General features: G+C 39.8%; 1 long non-coding RNA gene across 1 annotated transcript in view; it reads right to left on the minus strand.

Moving 5' to 3' along the window:
* Positions 1-219: 219 nt before the first annotated feature.
* Positions 220-14,654, minus strand: part of LOC141370734 (uncharacterized) — a 62,776-nt gene continuing 48,341 nt past the window's right edge. The window contains exons 2-3 of the long non-coding RNA XR_012375042.1: positions 2,469-2,504; positions 220-315 (exon numbers count right to left, since the gene is read on the minus strand). This is a non-coding gene — a long non-coding RNA (uncharacterized lncRNA). The remainder of the gene's footprint in view (positions 316-2,468; positions 2,505-14,654) is intronic.

A 14,654-nucleotide genomic window follows, 5' to 3' on the forward strand; every position in this document is an offset into this window, starting at 1 on the left:
CTCAGGCTCCTCTGAGATCTGTTGATTTGACTTGTAAAACCAAAAGGAATTAGAGAATAATGAAAACAGAGCTTTCTCAGGCTTCACCCCCCCCCCCCCCCCCCCACCCCCCACACAACCCCTCTCATAAGAGAGTCTACACTAACAATAGAATCCAAGAAACAAGAAATCCAGCAGGCCCATAAAGAAAGCACTCAAATGAGGTGGACTTACTGAGTCGAGTGGTGGTTTGAGCAGCAGTGGTCGTGGGGGCAGGAGCTTCAGTTGTGGTGGCAGCACTGGTGGTGTCGGCAGCAGTGGTGTTACCAGCAACAGCTAAAATTAGGAAGAAAATATCCAGTTGAGACACTTGACTCTTCCCCAGGAAACAAAATTTGTCCCACCCGAGTTTGGAGGTACATTCCTCATTCTGAATTCATCTCTGCAAATGTCAACAATTCTGTCATACCTTTAGCCAGGCTACCTGCTTTCCTTTAGCCTCATTCTTCGTAACTCTGCCTTGTGGGACAGAAAGAATTTGGGGTTTCCCTACAAACACTGTGAGACTAGAAAGGAGACAAGAAAATACTTTTTCCCATGGGATGAGCACAAAATAACAATCCATATGTGTTCCTATTCGCAGGGATCATGGCTCAGAGGCAACAGGAGAGCTGCCAGTGGACTTTCTGGTGCCCTCCCATGGGCCAACTTGAACGCTTTGGTTTCCATTGCAGCATGAATGAGCGTGAGTAGGGGGTAAACTGTACAGGAGAAGAGAAAAAAGAATAAGATCATGTATCTCACATTAGGCCAATAGGCTCTCCTTTCTTTGAAAGAAGCACAGTCCCTTCCCTCAGGATCCAGCCTGAAATGGGATTATATTTGTATGGCCTGTTGTTCAACTTAGACTCCATCTGTTACAGAAATATATAGGTGAGCTACATTAGACACAACAGGAAACATTAATACTATTCTGGCAATGATAAAAGTAAGTAAATGCCCCACCAATCATCCTATGTTCATGGCAAGATTGATGACCATTATCACTCTTTACACCTTACACCAGAGCTCCTGACCAATAGGCAGAGTCAGACCCTACATTTGTGAGTTGCATCTCAACAAGTGGATAATCCACTCAACAAGTGGATAATTCATTCTCCATAACCACACTCTAACCATGCTGTCTCTGTCCTCATTCAGAAGGGAGGATGTTGTTTTCCATTAGCCTCACATGGCAGGTAGGACATACGGTACAGTGTGTGAGGTCTGACTGCAGTCCATGACCTTCTGACTAAAGGACACAGGTCCCCAACTGTGGAGGACAAAAAAAGAAATCTTCCTCATGTCTGCATGAGCACAACATACATGGCATTGGACATACAGGACACTGTGGGAGAAGCCCAAGAAATACTAGGGGCTTTGGTATACAACCTTGGGTTTCAGATCACAGAAGGAAAACACACTTCAGTCTGGGAATAAAACATACGTACTGTTACAAAGAGCAAAGCATAAGGCCATCCTTCCACCTCACCCCTACATTCTACAGTTTGCATTCCACACTCCCATGTGCTCCTAATGCCTACATTTCTACATCACCTTCAGCATCTACATTCTCTTCCATCATCCTGAGACTTATTAACCCCTTTACACACTGGCCATATATTCAACCCCTCAATTTATGGTAATCAAAATGCTTTACGTGCATCTCTCCAAATTCACAGCCCACAAACTCAGACCATATGCCCTTGTCATTCCTGCTACAGGACGATGAATAATAATCCACAATTTATGTCAATCCATACCAAAGACTTTATATTCTCTAATAATGTATAAGAAATCAGCACATTTGCTATGTTCACAATGAACTTCAGAGGCAGAAATGTGGCTTCCCCAGGGTTCTGCTTTGGACTCTCTATACTATGTCCCATATGGCAGCTTTGAGAATAAGCTGGATTGGTGACATCACTGATATGAGGAATTCTTAATCTCAGGAAACAAACTGAGGGTTGCTGGAGTGGTGGGGGGTGGGAGGGATGGGGTGGCTGGGTGATAGACACTGGGGAGGGTATGTGTTATGGTGAGCCTGTGAATTGTGCAAGACAGTTGAATCACAGATTTGTACCTCTGAAACAAATAATACAATATATGTTAAAAAAAAAAAAAAGAAGAAGATAGCAGGAGGGGAAGAATGAAGGAGGGGAAATCGGAGGGGGAGACAAACCATGAGAGACGATGGACTCTGAAAAACAAACTGAAGGTTCTAGAGGGGAGAGGGGTGGGAGGATGGGTTAGCCTGGTGATGAGTATTAAAGAGGGCATGCTCTGCATGGAGCACTGGGTGTTATAAACAAACAATGAATCATGGAACACTACATCAAAAACTAATGATGTAATGTATGGTGATTAACATAACAATAAAAATTTAAAAAAAGAAAAGAATAAGCTGGATTGGAAAACAGTCATGACAGGAAGGTGCAAGCAAGACTTACCAGTAGAGCTATCAGATGGAGCACTGGTTGTAGACTCTGAAAGAGAAGAAAAAAAATAGGTGAAAGTTGAGCACCGGTTTGGGGGTAATAAGGGAAGAGAGAATATGGACAATATTGCAGGGTTTCACAGTTGAAGAACCTTAGGCTTTCCTACATATGTTGAGCACAGAAACATGCACAGATGATATGAAACCCACAAAACCCCACAAAAAACATAATTCATCTCCATTTTGTTTTCCTGAATTCAACCTCTGATGACCTTCTTAAACATATTGTCCTGAACTAACAATGAAGTTGCATTCCAAGGTTAAAACTGAGCAAACACCTGACTGAAATGTCAAAGCCTAAAGGGAGAATCCACTCTATCTTGAGTGGTCAGGCAAAATGGGGATGGAACAGGGTAGTGGAGTGGAGGACACAGAGGTTAGCATTCTAAGCCCCTCCAAACCCACATCCACACAGAGCTTATATCATAATGTACTCTTCCTCCAGACCTTATTTCAGGTAAGAAGCTTTACTTACGGCCTGAGACCAGGAAGGTGGAAACTGCCACCAGTACTAGCAATGCCAAGACCTTCATTCTGGTGAATTGAGTAGCAGGGAACACAGAGAAGAAAGCGTCAGAGCTCAGGAGGAGGTGGGACTCTGACTCAAGCAGTCCACATCCTGACATTATATAGGCAAGGGGCACCAATCAGGATCTGCCAGATCAGAATCGCAGCTAGTTAATGTCAGGAAATGTTGGTACTGGGAGAAACCACTAGAGAGTCAACAGCACAGCCAGAGGCCCTTTGGAAAGATCACAACTTCAGTCCCTTGATTCTTTTTTTTTTTTTAAGATTTTATTTATTTATTTGACAGAGAGAGACACAGCGAGAGAGGGAACACAAGCGAGGGGAGTGGGAGACGGAGAAGCAGACTTCCCGCCGAGCAGGGAGCCCAATGGGGGACTCCATCCCAGGACCCTGGGATCATGACCTGAGCCGAAGGCAGACACTTAATGACTGAGCCACCCAGGCGCCCCAGTCCCTTGATTCTGACACAACTTTCAAATCAAGAGTTTCCCATATTAAACATTTTCCAGGAAACAATTCTGCTTCCAGGCTTCCTCTTACCTTGTAGGGTAGAGTGGCACCATGATTACCAGCTCTGCTGACAAGCTGGAGGAGCCCAATACCCAGGATTGCAGGATTACTCAAACCTGCAGTGCTCCTTTCATACACATTAGAAGTTGAATGACTACAGAGTGTTTAGCTCTAGGTTTCCCGAAATCAGAATCATCAGGGTATTGCAGACAGCTCTCAGAACCATCCACCTAGGTTAGGCTGTACCTTCCTCCAGTGATGGCCTTCCTCATGTACATGTAGATACTCTCATTACATGCAGATACTCTAATCTGAAACTCAAACACAGTGAGCCCACACTGATAGGATCTCTCCAGATTTAAGCACTTCTTGTGGAAAAATTCAAAGTCAAAGAGAAAGAAGATAGAATATGAAATGAACATTTGCTATTTAATGCAGGCATTGAATCAATGCATTCATGCAACAAATATTTGACTACTACACTTTCGAGAAACAGCAATGAACACAGCACATAAAATTCCATGGAATACATGCAACTGTGGAGATTCGTCCATTAAAAAGTAAACAGAAAGGAAGAAAGGGATGGAGAGAAGGAGGGAAGTGGGTGGAAGGAAAACTGTGTATTTTGTAAAATGATGATTCCTGATTAATAATACAGGAAAATAGAAAGGGGAGTATCATGGAGACAGAAAGCGAGGTTAAATCTTAGATAAGGTAGCCAAAAAAGGCATTACAGTAAAAGTGATATTAGAACAAAGCCTCAAAAATGCTGAGGAATCAAACCTGTTACATCTTTGGGAAGTGATTTCCCAGGAAAGGAAAGAGTAAGTGCAAGTCCCTTATTCTTTCACGTCTGTCTACAGTTGCTGAGTAGGGCCCGATACTGCACCACAACTTGTCAAACTACTTGCCTTTATTTGTCACACACACCCCAGCTAAGTAAATGTGACAATGAAGCAAAAACTCCACATTCACATCACCACCGAGTGTGGGACCCATCCGGGTCTCCAATGAAAGGTACTGAAAATGTCTTGGAAAACTTGAAAACGATGAGAAATCACCACCATCTAAAGGTTCTTCTACAGTTAAATGGCTCTGATACTTCAAAAGTTGTTCTTGTTCATACAAAATATGCCTTTTAGTAACATAACCTCAGTGGGAGAATCTCAGTCCCATGGACAGCACTGAACATCTACTTCCTCTTTTGTATTGAACTATACTTGATATTTAACACTGTGTAAATTTAAGGTGCACTACATGTTAATTTGATAGATTTGTATATTGTATATGATTGCCATTGGAGCATTAAGTACCACTACTTCTATCATGTTACATAATGATCACTTCTTTTTACAGGTTGGAATAATTAAGTTCTACTCTCCTAACAAGTCAGATGATTGTAACAAAATTTTATTGTCTATATTGTGCCTATCGCTTTATTATGTGTTATAGCTCTAGGGCTTACAAATCATCAGGGAAATACAAGTCAAAACCACACTGAGGTATCACCTCATACCTTTTAGAATGGTTGTCATCAATAAAACAAGAGATAACAAGTGTTGGCAAGCTTATGCAGAAAAGAGAACCACAGTACACTGTTGGCGGGAATGTAAATTGGAGCACTCACAATGAAAAACAATATGAAGCTTCCACAAAAATGAAAAATTGATCTACCTTGTGTTCCAGCAATCCCCCTTCTCAGAATATACCCAAAGGAAATGAAAGCATGATTTTGAAGAAACATCTGCCCTCCCATGTTTATTGCAGCATTACTCAAATAGTTAAGATAATGGAAACAACCACGTGTCCATCAATGGGTGAATGGATAAGAAAGATTTAGCCATGAGGAAGAAAGACAGCTGTCACCCACTACAAGGATGGACCCTGAGCATATTATGCTAAGTGAGATAAGTCAGACAGAGAAACACAACTGTTGCAAAGTATCACTTATACATGGAATCTGAAAAAGCCAAATGTATAAAAATAGACATTAAAACTGTTGTCACCTGGGACGGGGTGTGGAGAGGCAAGACAGATGTTGTTTAAAGGTACAAACTTACAATGAGGAATGACAAAATACCCCAGAGGGCTCTTCCTTCTTTTGGTTAAGTCTCTGACGCACAAGAGGCCCTCTGCTTGCCAAGACATGCTGGGGGATCCTCATTGAGTAGATGGAGAAAGGCCGCAGGAATCCCTGTGAAGGTGCTCTGCCCTCTGAGGCAAGGGGACGTCCTGGTCCTAAGTAACCTCACTTCTGCCATGAGGCACATACCTTCAAACCATGGTGGAAAGTTAACATTTAAAAAAAATCAAAACAAAACATATTCTGAAGGAAAAGAAACAGAAAAATTAAAAGAAAGTAAAAAAGGAAGTAGACAGAAAGTAAAGGGGCACTAGGGTTATACCCAGTATGGAATAAACGCCAGCAGCCCAGCACAGCCACTCATGGGCTCTCAACAGAACTGGACACAAACTGAAGCCTGACCTAGCAAATGGTTCGGTATTGAACCCCCGCTGTATGCCTTCCACCATGCTGCCAGTGCAGGGCACAGAGACCCACCAGATGGAGTGAAGGGGATGACTGGTTTGCTGAAGAAAGACTACAAATGTGCATCATTTAGGGTCCACTCAGGACTTAGGAACAACACAGTGGGTGAAACAGGGGAACTTTAATATAAAGAATACTGAATTCTGATACATGGGTAACTCCAAGGAACCCGCATGTGGAGCACCAGGGCTGAGGGAGAATATTCAAGGAAGGACAATGGTGGAATGGGGCCTTCTCCCTGAAACTGGTGGTCAGACCTCAGTCAACAAGGTGGAGTTCCACCCACTGCATAGCAGAGATGTTCCCTGATTTTCCCAGACTGAAGCTGGTCTGTAGTTGCTGGGCCAGCAGGGAACAACCATCCCCCCTGCCCCTCGGAGTGCAGGGGGCAGGAGACAATCAGCAACCCATGGCCTAAATGTGCAGAGGAGGTAAGGGCTCAGGGTGTACGTGGGCAACATGGGGCCTGAAGAGAGAGATGCGGCTCAGTGGGAACCCCCAGGCCACTAGCAGGGACTGCTGAGTGAATTGGGACTGGGGCAGAAAAGGGCCCTTGGGATGCCAGGTCCCATGTCAAGAGGGTTGTGGAGAGATTAGTGCCCATCCAGACCCAGCCTGCCAGTGCCCCCAGGACTGCAAATGCTGGCCACGTGACTGGGGCAGGACTCATCCACACAGTCCCAAACCCACACTGCTGACCACCATGCTGCAGCTACAAACCACGGGGAAGCCCCTTCCTCCTGCAATCTCTCTCCATTGGCCTCTACGGAGAAAGTGAACATCACCATCACTGTAAAGGGCACATGCTTAATGAGTCCTCTGCACTGTGGCAGAGCATATGCTGAAGGGCACATTTGGAATTCAGGAGCAGTAAATTGACCACTGACATAACAGGACACATAAAAATCCAAATAACTCTGAGCCTCAGATTCCCAGGTACAGTAGCAGGACTCTAAGTCCCCCACCAAGGTTCCGCCAGCACAGCTGGACACTCATCTGTCATCTGACCAGCTTCCAAAATAAATGTGGACAAAGAGTTCTCAAGAGACTGTTTTTCTGACATGATGGGAATTTCACTGATATTGTGTTGCTTCAAATAGTATTTTTTAGCATTATCATTTTAAGAGGCATCTAAACTGGAGTGATAATATATGTAAATATTGAAAATATGCTCACAAATACCAACAAATTTTTCACTAAAACAAATGGCATTATATAAATATTGGGAATGCTGTATCAAAATTAGACTGAGATCATTTCTACACCCTTAGTTTCATACACTTATGTGGCATCTATCTAATTTTTTTACTTTATTTGATAGGTAGTCAATTTACTTGTGCCTCAGGATATTTATTCTTACTAAGAAAATAAGAAGATATATATGTGTCCGAAGAAAGTCAAATCCTTAATGCATCCCCAAAACTTTTAACTACTGCCCCTTCCCAAAACAATATTTTCATAATTTTCATTGTAAAAATTAAAATAGAAGTGTGTGTAAGAAGTGAAGGTAAAAAGTCATCAGATCTTCCAATACAATGTGAAAACTGCCATTATTACTTTGTTAATGACACATCTCCTAAACCTTTATATGCACACATGAACACATGCTTCTCCATGCCTAATATTCCATACTATCACTGTTCCCACCACCAAAAAGCACATGTTAAATGAGTTTGTCCATGTGCTCATTCTCATATGCAAATGTGTGTCTCTACAAACGTACATCTATATGTACTTGTGTCTTACAAAATGGTTTACAAAAATGGCATTAAATTCCAGACCATTCTCTCTTTGTTGTACAAGGAACTCTACTTCCTAGAAATCCAAGTCAGCCACTGCACATCTACAGCATTCTTCTCACTGGCTTTCCTATGTCATCACTTACTCTCCCTGCTGATGGGAATCCAGGTCATCTACCTGTTGCTCTTAGTCATGAAGCCATTCATATCCTTTGGACTGTACCTTTACATACAAAAGTTGCTATAGGTCTCCAGAGGGTTTTTGATAAAATCACACGTGTCATTTAAATTGAATAGATATATTGAAATTCATTTCCCAGAGGATCCTAAAAATTAATATTGACAGAATAGAATGTAGAGGCGTGTTTTTCCTACCCTCTCTGGCAACACAAACTGCTATCTTGATTTAACTTTGTGTATCTGATATGTCAGAAGCAGTATTTGTCATACTTGTTTACATTTCCTGATTATAGCACACTTGAGCATGCTGATCTGATCTATTTGTTCTCCATCTGAATTTTTGCTCTCAGGTTTTGCCCAATAACATCTGTTATCTCTCTGTGTTCGGTTATCATTTAAGGACTTATACCAGATGAGTAATATTATCATTTTCATCTTTCCTAAAATCACAAGGTTTCTGATCTAACATATAGATTTATTTTATTCACAATATTCTTTTCTAGATGTTTTATTCAAAGATTGCTTTCATATTTATTATAATTTTTATATTAAACAACTTGAGAAGCATGTAATGGGATCTTCTTAAATCACCAACACATTAATACTCCTGCCCACAGAGACCACCGCTCTCTAATCCCTAATTTTTCCAATGATCAGGAGGTTGGTCCTGGTCCCCACTGCACACTCTACTTGGAGCATATTTGAAAGGAAGACAGGCTCTGAGATGAAACCAGAAAAGCAGCTTCACCTGAAGACAGACCCTAGGGGGAAGCATCAAGGACTCAGTCCAAAATCAGACCCCTCTCCCCCACCGTACACCACTCAGAAGGTGGAAGCTTCTGCAGCCATCCTGGGCTGCCATGGACAAGGACACACAACTGAGTCTCAATAAAACAAGAGTTAACAAGGCACAGGCGTTGATGAAGGCTAAAAAGAAGTCATAGGGCAATAGGAGACCCAGTAGGATTGGGAGTTAGCACCAAAGAGAACATCTTGTCCCACTCTGCCTTCAAGGATCTGAGGCACACACAGTGCACAGTGACTCTCCAGCGTTAGAAATCTGAAAGTGCACGAAGTGCCAGGTACAGATGCAGCCTGTTTCTACTCTGTTCAGTACCTGTGACTGCTGTCATATGTTATTGCCATTCAATCTCAGCCTCAATATCACCTCTTCAGGAGAGTCTCTGATGGCTTCCAAACTGAAGTACCCCTCAGCCACCGTCACGTAACTTGATTCTATTCCCATCATAATATCTGTCGTTATTTGATATTTTCTTGGCTCTTTGTGTCTTGCACTTTGTTTGGTTTTCTGCCTCCCCTCAATAAATAAGATCTAAGGGAACAAAAGTTTAGTTTGTTCAACTCTACTCCATAGGACTCTTCTAAAAGAGTACCAAGCACTTAGTAAGCTCCTGAGAAATGAGTTATGAACGCATAAATGAATACAATAGAAATTCATATAAAAACATCAAACAAAAGAGGGAGAATTTTTCTTAAAGGATCAGGGAGGAGTATACTATGAGAAGTAAGGACAAGTGGATGTGAATGACATCTTGGAAAGCAGAGTCTCAGGCTATGCCTGTGAGTTATGATATAAAATAGAGGAAGAAGACTTAGGCAGGCAGGAATCCCATAAACAAAATTGAGAGTGAGTTCCAATGCTGTTTAGCTACAAAGGTATTGAATTGTCTCAAATCTATAATGAAAGAAATCTGGATATACAGAGCGTTGCACAAAAAGCAACATACACCCACAGAGGAAGATACGACTTCCACACACACAAGTGAAGTATATCCATTACTCAGCTGTACCCTAACACCTTACAGTACTTCCTGTAATGAAAACCCAGGGAAGGTCTTTCCAGAACTTCCACATGTCCTTGTTAATTATTTTGCTGTCAGAAAGATCTCTCCTAAGCACAAATTCGCCCCACCATTGGCTTTTCAAAATCAACAAAAGGAACTTCTAAATATTCCCCCAGTTCCTCTTCATTTCCCAATCCAAGCTCATCCCACTCACAGTTTATATCAGTTCCTACCATTGCCCATCGTCTTCCCACTAAGTGTGAATGGCTGTTCCCTGCTAGAAAACCCAGAGCAAACCACAAAATGCTCTCCTGTGAAGCTAAACATTCAGAAGAGTGATAGTTTCTAACTTTATTGCTTTATTTTTATCTCTGTCTTTTGAGAAATATTGCATTGTTACTTCTTCCTTTATTGTATTTTGCATTCTTTTCATTTTCTGAAGATCTTCCTGTTTCTCTCTACAATTCTCTCTAGTCCAAATGTCTTTGTCACACTCATATAATTGATAGCTCTCATCATCCCTTGACCACATCCAATCTTTGCTAACAAATTGCCTTTGTTTTACCTAAATGTTGCAGACAGTGCATCATTCTCAGGCATCCAAAATTTCCTTCCTGGAAATCTGAAAACAATGACAGTTTCAGAATGTCCTCACTGACATCCTAGCAAAACACCTTTCTGAATACAGTGTCAGGTGCATCCTGGAACACTTAAAGGAACCTACCTTTTCCTCCTCCTTACCTCCCTCAACCCTCACACTTATTCCATCGATCTTTGATCATCCATTACCCTCCTAGACATCTGACAACACTCATAGTTCTACAGTTTTCTTCCTTAGAGCGGTGTCATCTGAATATGGTGCCAAGCAGAACTTGAAATTCAATCAAGCCTCCTTCTTCCTGCTCACCACCCTCTACCCTGACATTTACCTTCTTGGATCATCACACTTGCTTGATTTTGCACACTGGCACATATTTGTTGAAAAACCTGCTCAAGTTTCTTGGACATTGTGTGATTTTTATCTGCCATTACTATTCATCTATTTTGCACCATTGTCCAAAAAAAGACTTACAGCCCTTTCATAAGAACAGATTCTGGGGTGATATTAATTCATACCAAAACCTCAAGAACACATCTTTTAACATGAAGTCTGTACTGCATCAAGCCTTGAGTCTACAATAATTTCATTGTGAGTGTAGATAATAGGCTTTGGAAATCCGCATGAATTGGCCTCTTAAGAATTAACCATTTATCCTGCATAGATCACAATATCCCCTATGTAGTACTCAAGTGGGGAAAGTATAACCTGAATCTAATTATGAGGAACAATTTTTAAAAACCCAAATGAGGAAATTCTTACTTTTTTCCAAAAATGGGAAAGGAAATGTATTCTTAAATTTATCAACGTATAAAAGATGTTTTTAAGTCAGAAACAATGTTCCAAAATAAAGAAGACTAAGACCCCAAGTAATTAAATGAAATATATGATCATGTACTAGAGTAATAAAATTTTATAAGGGATCTTTCTGGGTCAAATACTGACCTATATTGGGTACATTTTTTAGAGGACATAAAAGTATTGTCAATGTTGAAGTTACTAAAATGAAAAACTATATTCTGGTTTTGTAAGAAAATTTTTAGTAGAAATATACACTAAAGTAATTAGTGGTAAAGAAGTATACCTAATGAATTTTTGGGTCTGGCTAAGGAAATAAACCATCTGCACTGTGTTAACTACCTTGAGGTCACCATACTGAGGAGTCCTAGCTGCAAAAAATGTTCATGTGTAAGCGTTCTGGTCCACAGTCTTAACTAAACTGAATCTTTATGTCATCCCAGACCAAGTAAAAGAAATATGTCTGAAAGAACCTCCAAATGATTTCAGCCCCAGACAGAGTGAGAAGGAGAGAGGACATCTCTTTTGTTTTTAGCCAAATACCTCACTTGCAGATTCTCTAAGCATACAAAAGTTGTTATTGTATAAAATCTTAGTATTTTGTTATGCAGAAGTAAATGATCAAATATGGATTTTGGTACCAGAAATGGGATGCTGTGATAACAAAAACCTAAAACATATGTCATTGGCTTTTAGAAAAGGTACAGGGAATAAGAAGTAAGAGATAAAAGGCAATAATTAGCCAACACCCGACAAGACTGAAGCTTGTTGGTGAGGGCTTAAAGGAAACTGAGGAAAATGTTATTAAAAGCCGGAGCACACTTTGTTCTCTGTCTTCTTACCTCCCCACCTTTCAAACTGAAATCCAAACACCATTCCTCTCATGAAGCCTATCCTTATTTTTCTGACCTCACCAATGTCCCCTTACTTAGAACTCTTTCCATGAAGAAACAGTACCTTAGAGTTTAGCGTCTAATACTTCTTTAATTATTACTACTAGCTTTTAAGTTTGTAGCCATGTTTTTTGCTGCTTCTGAATCTGTGACAATATTTAACACAATACAAAAACACAAAATAAGTACTAAATATCTTTTACCTGCTTAAACTCATCAATAGACTTTCATCTGACAATCAGTTTCTTCCAGAGAAATGTGGTAATTTGTAACATACATCTTTCCTATTCATCACAATATCTCAGACTCTAGAGATTCCACCTGAAAAGCTGACTGAGAAACCAGTGACTTGTTCATGAAAAAAGGAATTGGACCTTCAATGGCATTTTTTCAAAACCTCATATTCTTAGCAGATGATTAGTGACCTATGGTATTTCTTAGTATTTGCTTTCATAAATGAATTCAATTCTTTAATAATTACATATCGCCAGACAAACTTTAAAAGTATTGTCAGATTAGTTCCATAAATTAAACTGGCTTGCTCAGTTACAGTACAGATGTGTTATGATGACAATGTAGGTAATGTGGGTAGCTTTATTTGCACTATTTTGCTTTTTCCTAAAGTTACGTGGGATATAACTGTATTTTTTTTTTTTTGGTGCTCAAACAAGATTCTCTTCTGAATTGTGTCTTCCAATGATGTTTAGTAATTATTATACCTTTGTTTTATTAAATACTTTTCAATAAAGGTTTCTCAGTAATTAAAAAAAAAACCTGGAGCTCAGGAAAACTTTGCTATATAGTGGCATAAAAATTGGGAAATCCCTTGCCTGAAGTAATGCAGAATATAGAAATGTACCTAATGAAGTGTTCGATCTAGCTAAGGAGATTTTCAGGCAAAATGTCAAAAGTGTCATCAGTATTTCTTCTAGCTGCACATCATAAAATATAAATAGAGATGAGATTAAAAAGGACGCTTTGCTAAGATCTCAGAAATCCAGTATCTCATAGTACCTTTCAGCTAGATCCATAGGCTCTCTAAAGATTTCATGATGTGTGTCACAAATCCTTCCTGTTAAAGTAGAAGGTCTCTGGGAATCATAAGGGCATTGTTGCTGAAAGACCACTCCGGGAGCCAGAGAAAGGTCTGTCTAGAAGAAACAATGAATTTAAATTGTCATATATCTATTCAATAAACTGAATTCATAATATTACATCTTCCCAATAAGTAAACTGCAGCCCCAAGTGGCTTCACCAGGACTTTCTACCTAAAATTTAGAGAAGAAAATTCTTCCCAAATGTTGAAAAACCTATGAAGTATCTTTAATCTAATTTTATGATGCCAGTATATCCTTGATGCCAAAGCCTGGAAAAGATATTTTGAGAAAGAAAAATTACAGAATCATCATTATCATTATGATAAAGGCAAAAGTTATAAACAATAAATTACCAAAGTAAATCCAGTAATAAATGCAAAGCATTAAACATCACCAAATTCAGTTTATTCTGGGAATACAAGATGATTAATATTTGGAAAATCAATCAATGTCAGTATATTAGTTTCCAATTTCTTCATAACGAATTACCTTAAACAGTGACTTATAACAACACAAATTTATTATCTTATAGTTTGGGATATCAGAAGTCCAAAATGGGTCTCTGGAAACTATTATCAAGATATGGACAGGGTTGCATTCTTTCTGAAAGTTCTGAAAGAGGAAAATCAATTCCTAGAGTCTGCTCACATTTTTTGGTGTGGCCTTTTTCCATTCTCAAAGCTAGTGATGGCTGTTTGAGTTTTTCTCATTCTACATCACTCACATTGACTTTTCTGCCTTCTTCTTTCATATTTAAAGGACCTTGTTTATTATATCGGGCCTAGCCAAATAATTCAGGATAATCTCCCTACTTTATATTCATCTGATTAGTAATTTTAACTCCATCTGCCACCCTAATCTCACTTTCCATATAATCTAACATAAACGCTGGTTGAAGCAATTAGGATATGGATCTCTTTTGTCTACCAAAGTTAGAACAGAACAAAGGAAGAAAATTATGATTATCTCAATTAATGCATAAAAACATTTGATAAAATTCAATACCCATTTATTATTTTTTAATTTCTAGAAAAATATAAATAGAATTGCCTTAATCAATAGCAAGCACCATACTAAGGTTGAAATATTAAAGGCAGGGTGCCTGGGTGGCTCAGTTGTTAAGCATCTGCCTTCGGCTCAGGTCATGATCCCAGGGTCCTGGGATCAAGTCCCACATTGGGCTCCCTGCTCAGCGGGAAGCCTGCTTCTCCCTCTCCCACTCCCCCTGCTTGTGTTCCTGCTTTCGCTGTCTCTCTCTGTCAAATAAATAAATAAAATCTTTTTTAAAAAAGGAAATACTAAAGGCATTCTCCAGAGATGAAGACGGATGTCATCTATCATTGTGTTAGCAATTCAACCAGGACAATCAGGCAAGAAATGAAATGATGGGAAAAGGAATAGAAAGAAAATATGAAACTGTAGTTAATTATTTGTAAGTGGCAT

The sequence above is a fragment of the Callorhinus ursinus genome, unplaced genomic scaffold, assembly GCF_003265705.2.
Source record: "Callorhinus ursinus isolate GAN/ISIS: 27379988/994484 unplaced genomic scaffold, GSC_fseal_2.0 scaffold44, whole genome shotgun sequence".
Classification (NCBI taxonomy): Eukaryota; Metazoa; Chordata; class Mammalia; order Carnivora; family Otariidae; genus Callorhinus; species Callorhinus ursinus.